We start from the raw sequence: 9134 nt of genomic DNA, 5'->3' as shown, positions 1-9134 counted from the left end.
CTCGTGAGCATGCGAGCATCTGATACTAGAATTAAGCAGCGGGAGCTATGAAATTGCATTTCTTTTACTTTTCACGTCGTCTGTGGCTCCTATCATAATTTTTACTTGCAATGAAAAGGGGCGAAGAAGCAACTTGTACTTGTTTTGACCTACTGTTCGTTCTTACCCATTAAACGCTATGGTGTTAGCCATGGGCCAGTCAAGCACCCTTTTTACACCTACGACGCCGCTTCCTGCTTGCTCTCGGAGATGATTGCATCTTCACAGAGTCATTTTTTCCAAATCATCGAAAAATAGAGTGGTGGAAGTACAAACGCGGCTATGCCTTCGAGTGTAGCCTTTTTCAAACCATTCCTTAGGAACACCGATACTTCATCGCCGTTTCAGTGGCGTCATGTTGCTTTCAGGCAACTGTGGAATTCGCTGCTCTCGTGTCATTCACGTCACTGTCGCGGTTTTTCTCTATTTAGAAGCATGCCCCCTTTCTGTTGCCCGACTCTGCTACAGCGTCTCTGTCTCATGCACATTTTTCTGCCTGCGTCATGTAGCCATGGTCTTTTTTTCCCTTTTTCTTAACGGTGTAAGCGTGAGTTCTCATACGCTGACATTGACGTTTTAAGAGGAAAAAACAGGCACGTCTCTAAGTGGCAAAGTCAGTCTTTTTCTTTCGTATTCTGGTTTTAAGCTTACAAAGAATCAGCATCGACCTCGTGCATTTAATCATCACTGGACCCACAACAATGTTTCCGCTGGTTGTCTGTAGACGTAAAAACGGCACAAGCATGACCACCATATGTTCCACGGCTAAAGTGGCATCGTCATTCTCAAAGAGTACGATACAGAAAAGGTTTCACATTCTATATAAACACACGCACTGTATAAGAGATGCCGTGGCTGTATGCGACCTTCGAAACAATTTTCAGTATGCTGTAATTAGTATAAACGCACACAAATCTGACTCGCTCGTGCGTTTGCATTCAGCTCTGAAAGAGAACATGGCCCCTTTGTGTGTAATCAACTGTTCCTTCCGAAGTACCGTGCAAGACATGTGACTCGAATAGGAGGCAATGACCTGTGTCACGCCATCGAAGCGCCTCCTACTGAGGCGCTGCAGTCGCTAAAAATGATAACTACCCAGAAGAAAGTATCTAGCTGTGGCGCGTGCCACTCGCTTTGATTCCATTGTCCCCGAGTTCCATCAACCCCACTGCTACCTCCAGTTGAATACCGTTTCCTTTCGTCCTCTCAACTTGAATCGCACGTAACTCATCTGCGAAGTTCAAGTGAGCGGTAGCTGACTTGAACCTGTAGCTCGTGCGACAGCTGTTTAGTGAGAGGCCAACGTACGCCTGCTACTCTTCACCCCTCTCCCCCCCCCCCCCCCAGCTGTCTTTATTTTCTTTTTTCTCGATGTAAATCACCGTCCGCTGTCTTTACGAAAATGCCGAAAGGAAACTGTAAGAATGCCCATTGCCTCCAAGCCGCTGGGGCGTTTGCTTATCAACTCCATGCCGTAGACTCATTTCCGGGAGAAGAACGACAAGAATGCGCGAGACACCATTGTTCTCGTTGTTCAATAGTGGCAGCACACACAGGTCGCGCTCGCTGGATGGTTTCTTCTTCTTCTTCTTCTTGTTCTTCTTCTCGTTCAGCGTTTTTCTTCTTCCCTCACACCACGTATACTTGCACACTGGCCGTGTGTTTCACGCTATGTGTCGCCTCGTACACTGTCCAGAGTTGAAAAGCAGTTTCGCCGCCGAAGAATGCGGCCGGCGGCCACGGCCGACAAGGCGTCGTCGTCGCGCCAAACGACCCTGTCACCACATCGAGGCGGAGACCATCAGCTAGCCTCTCATTTTCCAAGCACCGTCTCGCGCCTTGGAAACCATGGATCCCCCTTTCCCTCCTCCTCGCCCTCGTCCCCCTGGCTCCTACCTTGGTTGGCACTCTCCGCCCACTCCATTGAAAAGAAACACGGCTTTACTTTCTGCCGCTGCATTGTGATTGTGCCCCCGAAAAAGAGAAAAGAATGCCGAATATTACGGCGCGATTTTCGACGTAGCAGTGGTCAACTGGAAGTGACACAGCTTGTTGGCGATGAGTATGCTTCAGCTCAATGTGCGAGTTAGCAATTGGTCGCCTCGTTTCATGGCACCTGCACGCTATAGTTAGGTTAACGAATTGCCGTACCTGTGGGGAACAAAAACGTTGTTGAACATGAAAATTTGCAACTTGATGCTATTGCAACTTGAACAACTAGCGCGAAAATGATGGAGAACACACAGAAAAAGGACACAGGATGAGCGCCGATCGTGCATGAGTCCTGCGCACGCATGGTGTTGGTTTTCCGTATGTTCACCCTTGTTTTAATAAATTTCAGTCGTTAGAACAGCGCTCGTTCTGTGCCCTTCTCCTTCTGTGTGTTCTCCGTCTTTTTCGTGCTGGTTTTTCAAGTATACATCGATTTCAACTCGCCCACCTTTCTACCTTTCCGTTTTTTGCAAAAGCTGCACGTTGGCAACATCCCGCGCAAGCATTCCGCTGTGTGGCAAAATATGAAATGAACTGAAATGATTTCTGAGCGACCGTGCAACAATAGGGATTAGATAAATATATGAACAGACAACTCAGAATCAGTTTTCGCTTGACCTAAGCTTAAGCCTGAATGTCGACGTAGTCTTACAAATAGGTAGTGGAGATAGAAGTGGCGCAAAAGAGTATATCAGGCGAGGAAGCATTACGCAAAATATCAGAATAGGGGTGGGGTACATATTTTCTTTGTTTACTTTAGGACAATGGCTCAAGCAATACAGGAAGATGTTATTGCGCGTTCAGTACTTAAATGGAACTTAGATGAACGTGGTTCCTCCTCTATAGCACACTAAACATTTTTACACCCTTAAGGGTGTTTATTCATTAACACCCTTTTAGCGCCCTTAAGGGTGTAAAAATGTTTAGTGTGTACGCTACAAGCGATGTGCCTAGATTACAATGCAGAACTGCAGAGTTTGTCATCACGAGAAAAGAAAAATTATGGTAGCTTTATAAGTTTTGACTTGAATGCATATTACTAGCGGAACTAAACCACTGACAAATAAAGACGCACCCAGGACGACTGCTAGCGGTCGTCCTCCGTACATCTTCCAGTGTCCCTGTTTTAGTTCCGCTAGTATAGTATGTATTTAAGTCAAAACCAACTATCCCAAATTTCAGCTTTAACTGTAGCTTTATGCGCGAACATACTATATGACAAGGCATTCGGAATGAATAATAAAAAAAATTGGGGCCAGATTCGGTCGTGCCACACTATAATAATTCGATTTCCGCTTAAGAAGAAGTCTTTTTGCTATCGATACTAGGGAAATCTTTCGTGAGGGAAGCTTTGGACTACTAAAAGCGCTCCTCGGTATCCACCTAGAAAACGCCAGATTCTTTTTTATTCTGCAAACGATGCACTCCCTCTTTGAGCGTAATACGGCGATGTCCACTCCGTGCGAGCAAATGCCACCGCACATTTGGCTCCGTACTGCAAGGCGCGACGCGTTCAACTCGCATCCGAAACACGTGGCGCGCACGCAGACCGCGGCCATCCATGGAGCAGCGACAGCAGGCACGGACTCCTTCTCCTTGGAGGCGACGGCGTTCATTGTGCGAAACAGCAGCAGAAAACCTCCGTCGCCGATGCAGCAGTCGTCAGAGCATCATTAGCCGAGAGCGACGGAGGCCTGGACGAAGCCTGACAGAAAAACAATCATCGCCGGGAGCGCTGGCGCGTACATACACGATGCGCCTACATCGCCGTCGGTACTCGCAGAGCGCGTGCGGCGAGGAACGCAGATAAAGCGAGAGGAAGGCAAGCACTATGGAGAAAAGAAAGACGCGCGTGGACCGCGGCCAAGAAAAGAGAAAAGGGACAGCGTGGGGGTGAGAAGCGCTCATAGTGCGAATAAAGGAAATCCGCTAATGGAGACGACCTCCGCATAATGCTCCGCCACCGGCTACTTTCCACTGTGTGATAGTTATGGCCTAGAGGGCGGACCGCGCTACTGTGTGGTCCTTTTGTGGTGCGCTGTATTCCAGTCCATTCGCTTGTGCTGCTGCTGTAAGCCACCGCCGCTGCGCAGAATGTGCTTGGCCCGACTTTCTTCACCGTCGCCTCTCTAACGATCGCGCGCATAGTCGCGTGTAAAGTACTCATAAACCGGGCAGAAGGGAGCGAATTGAATAGAAAATGGAGAGAATGCTGGCAGAAGTAGGAAAAAGTGTGGCCCCTGAGTGAAACACTTCTAACAGGAAGCTGAAACCTTCTAAGCCGTGATGACATCGTCTTGTTCATAACTTAACAATTGGAGAACTACTTGCAACACGTATGTATGTATGTATGTATGTATGTATGTATGTATGTATGTATGTATGTATGTATGTATGTATGTATGTATGTATGTATGTATGTATGTATGTATGTATGTATGTATGTATGTATGTATGTATGTATGTATGTATGTATGTATGTATGTATGTATGTATGTATGTATGTATAGACATAGACATAGAAGTGGACGCTGAAAAAATGTGTGGCACGCTAATCAACAGAAATTCGCTGTTTAAGGCACAAGCCAATGATAGCCTCCGAGCGAGAACCGCTTTGACTTGGTCACCCCCGAAAAAAGATAAACAGAGAGAGAGAGAGAAACGACGGGAAAAAGCAGGAAGGTTAACCAAGCTTTTTCTCGGTTGGCAACCGTCCACGTGGGGTTGAGGAAATGGGGGAATATTAGATAAGATAGAGAAGAAAGAACTATGAACAGTTAGTGTGAACACACAGAACACGAACTCCCGCAAGCGATCGTGAAGTCCGGTCGTCTTCGAGTCGCGCAGTAGGGCTTTCGTGGCCTCGTGAGAGCACGTGGGCCAAGGTCCCAGGATCTTGTTTTCTGATAGTGGTCTTGTATCGGGACGATGGAGTTTGGCTTCTAGAATACGTCGTTGAGTCTGGTAGGTGGAGCAGTGGCATAGAATGTGCTCAATCATCTCCTCACAGCCGCATTGGAGTGCATGCCGCACTTGGTGTGCGAAGGCAGGGAGGTTAACCGTAAGGTAAATGTCCAGTTCACTACCCTGCACTGAAGTTCTTGCTGTGGACTCTTCGCACCTTCAGTATTCATCAGCTTTTGAGCTCCACTATAGTGGCTGCGCGTATTCTCTTAACACACGACGGCGCAATAAAATGCCTTGTGGCGACGTCGGTCCGGTTCTTATTTAAAAGCTCGCCACATCATGCATGGTGACTTCATCGTCGTTAATTATGCACTCAAGAAAGCGACGAATCAGTGTTGGGACCCATGCGATCGATAAACGGTGAGTAAGTTTTTGTGTATCAATGCTCCAAGGATATGGGACAAGCAGTATAGTGGATCGGAGACTGCGCGTTAGTTTTTGCCCCACCACTTCCTAACGCGCCACAGTATTATAGTACAAGAAAGCGCTGGCTTCCTGCCTCCACGTGCTGTCCTGTTCAGGAACCAAACCCGTAACCTTGTGTTCTGCGACAGGAACTCATGCGGCTGCTGAATGTCTGCGGCTGGTGGCAGCGGTGCCGCCGCATGCAGGTATAAGTGCGATTCGCCTGCCGTACATGTAGACGGCAATTGTTCTGCCTCTCATGAGGTTTTAGCAAGGAAGATGTGTTACCAGGCAGGTGTGTTACCTGTGGCACGAATAAAGACAATTAGAAGTCGCATAGGCTTCATAAATGTTCTCCGATAAGAATAATATAAAACAAGGCTATTATTGAGTAATCAGTCCATAGGGCTGCTTTGCGCGGGAACTTTTGCGTGCTCTGATCCCCTCCGTCACGTATCAAGTGGACCGACCCTGAAGACACTGGCATACTGGTAATAAACTGGTAAGACACTGGTAATAAACTGGCAAGGAGATGGAAACAGAAGTTGCACAAATGATTTATTTATGGACACCAATGTTACCGAAGCAAGTAATTATATCAGAGAGTTAAGGCAAAAAGACAGCAGTACACAGTACAGTTGGTTGCCGCAAGTATAACTGTGCCATGTGCGAAAGCCTATCTGCCGCCCTACCGATATCGTACCGTCCTACCGACCTTGTTTGCTCTTGTCCGCGACCTCGCAAATGAGTTGACCACGTAGACAACAGGGTGGTTCGCGTTTCTTTCGTGGCTCCGCGGTCTTCCGCGGGCGGGCGGGTGGCCGGCGCGCGCTCGTGGTGCCCGGTAGGGGCGTCAGACGGCGCTGACGACGACGACGTGCTTCTCCGCTTGTCCATCATTAATAGGCGTGACGGAGGCAAGGAGCGGTGCCAACAACAGGCCGCGCCAGGCCGGGGAAGCAGCCCGTCGCGAGACAGAGAAAAGAAGAGACCGGCCCAGTAGAATATACTGACAAAAAGAAAAAGAGGTATACAATAAAGCATGTCGGCAACAGCAGCGAGGGACAGCCGGGATCGCCGACCATTACCGCGAGCCAGGGCTCGCTAATGGCTGCCTTCGACATCCTTTAACGTGCAGTGGTAGGGCGCCGATTTTCCTTCTCCTCGCGTTCCTCTATACGCGGTCACATTACGCACACACGCTCAAAGAGAGACCGGTGTATCGCTGGTCGTCGTCCTGACGGTCTGCTCGGTGTAGAAAGGAAAGATAAAACTTGCGGGGGCTCAACGCACGCACGTATATACTAGCGCACCACCCAAGTGCACCGTGTCTAGTACACACAAGGTCTCGATGAGAAGGCCTTATCGTGCTTTTTTGCCTCCGTTACTCTCCTTCCCCTCTCTGGTCTCTCGCGCACCTCATGCTGTGGTCTATACAGAGTACGCTCGCGACCGCGTCGCGCGATCGCGGGAGGCGAAGGGAACTTGTTTCTGGCGTTGGGCTGCTGGCAGTTATTGATGAGGAAAGGAAGGTGGGTATCGTCGTTACGCGCCAGGAACAGCTAGTAGCGTGGCACTGGTGACAAGCCTTTCTATCGTTTCTTAGATTCCCCTTCCACCTCCTTCCCGTTACGCCCCCCCCCCCCCCCCCCCCCCCCAAACCCCTTTTTGGTCGCCGCTGCTGTGGAGGGGGTCGCACCGTTGCTATCGGAGGAAATAGGCCGACACAGAGAGCCATGATCGATGGACACGCGTTGCGTGTAGCGCAGTTCCTGCCAGCTTGCATGGGCGTCGCGTTGTTCGTGCATGCAAATACAACGCACAGCTTCGGTATCGCCGCTCGTGGGCCCGTATACGCACGTTTATACACACACACATGTACTCGCGCTGCGTTGTTTGGGGCCGATCGCATAGCGGCTCTCCGTCATTGTGTAATCTGCTGTGGCGCTAGACGGCTCGGTGCGTCCGGCCGACTCTATTCAACGTCTGTTCAGGCGTGAAAGAGCGGCCGGCTGAATGAGTTGTTAATCTCTCCCGTTCCGACGGCGGCCTGCTGTGCGGCTCGTGGCTCGCCTGACGTTCGCGTGCCACTGCGGGCCCTATTTGCGTCCGCACAAGAGCTCATTAGCATTGGCAATGATTCTCAATGACTGGCGGCCACGGCGGCAGGGTGCTTTTCACGTGTGATTAGCGGTTACAAAGTGTCGTTAATGTACGCTCTTTGTGTGCCCACAAAAGTGGGCATGTAATGCCTCCTGTGTGGTGATGTGGGGGAAGCGCAGCGACTTCGCGCAGTGGTTGTCAAAATCAGGTATGTTGGAAAAGTGTTTCGCGAGTCTTTTATTATTGGTAATGATATACATGCGTGATAATCCCTATTGTCCAATATGTAACGTGGGGCAAGAATATCGAGGATAAAAAAGGCGAAACCACATTTTGAAAATGAACAATGGCGACGTCACGGTTGAATAGTGTCATGACCATATGATACGTTTGGCATACTTTGTTTCATTGCGCAATATGGATCGCAATTCTATGTACAATACACAATGCATCCAAAGGGGTCAATGAATGCGGCTGCACTCAAGAGGTCCTGAATAAGCATGAATTACAGGAGCAGGCGCGAAACAGAAATAAGAGAAAGGGAAAGAAAAGGAAAGATAGTAAAAGAAAGGCTTTTTTCAGTCCGATGTATTGGTTTCTTAAGAGCACCTTTATGACTAACGACTCTGTACTCTTGAGACCATATCTTCGCAATCATACTTTATTTTGTTACTCTACGGTTAGAAACCGAGTCGCAATAAAAACACTTTTTATTTTCTTTATTTTTTACTGGCGTCCTTGTTTCTTAACAGTAATTTTCTCTACCAAACCAGCGGTTAGACACATTATTTCCGAAAGCTTCAGCGTGCCCACATCTTTCGCTGTACATTAGATTTCGTTACTGCTTACGCATCGTCTGTAAGCCCACCCCTCAAGTGCCGAGCACTTCACGACCTTCCTTTGCTCGCTGCATGCGCCGCTCCTTCAAACGAATTCGCTTGTGTGACCTCAAGAACCAATTGCCCTTTCGTAAAAAACAACAGTCGCTCAGACAAGCAGCAATTTGTTATCCCCTGCCGCCACACGCGTCCTTTTCATAGCCACGACAAGTGCAGCTACATGGCATCGCCGTAGAACGTGCAACCGTTGGTCACGACTATCTAATTGCCCCCCAACGAAACAAAAGCACGCGAATCATACGCGCACTGAGGACGTGTTCGGCCTCTATTGTAAAGCATGGACCGAACACAATTTCGTGTAACACATACCGATTCTATCGTGCTTGATGGCGCGCTTATAATGCCTACACGCTCGCTAGCATGGGGCCCACCCTCGTTGAAACGCCGTGGTCTAATTAGCGCGGCATACAGTGCTATAGACACAAAGGCGAATCATGCAATCACCTGTGTGTATGTACACGCATTGTGAACGCTTATTTGCCGAAAACAGTCGTGATTTCTAACTATCACAGAAGCGCATGCGGGAGCGCTGCGCGTCGTTGAACTAAGTAGGAACTTGCTTTTTGGTTTCTTAATGACTTATTCCGATTGTACGAGGAACGTAGTGCCACGAGCTGCGGGGTATCGATAGTGGAATGCATGGCGCAGCGCGCAATCTTGTCTCACTGCGGGTACTGTAAGGCATGAGTAAGATAACAACCGCACGCTGTTCTGGTAGGTATGCAGCGG

Source organism: Rhipicephalus sanguineus, chromosome 3, assembly GCF_013339695.2.
Source record: "Rhipicephalus sanguineus isolate Rsan-2018 chromosome 3, BIME_Rsan_1.4, whole genome shotgun sequence".
NCBI classification, from domain to species: Eukaryota; Metazoa; Arthropoda; class Arachnida; order Ixodida; family Ixodidae; genus Rhipicephalus; species Rhipicephalus sanguineus.
This window is presented reverse-complemented; position numbering follows the sequence as displayed.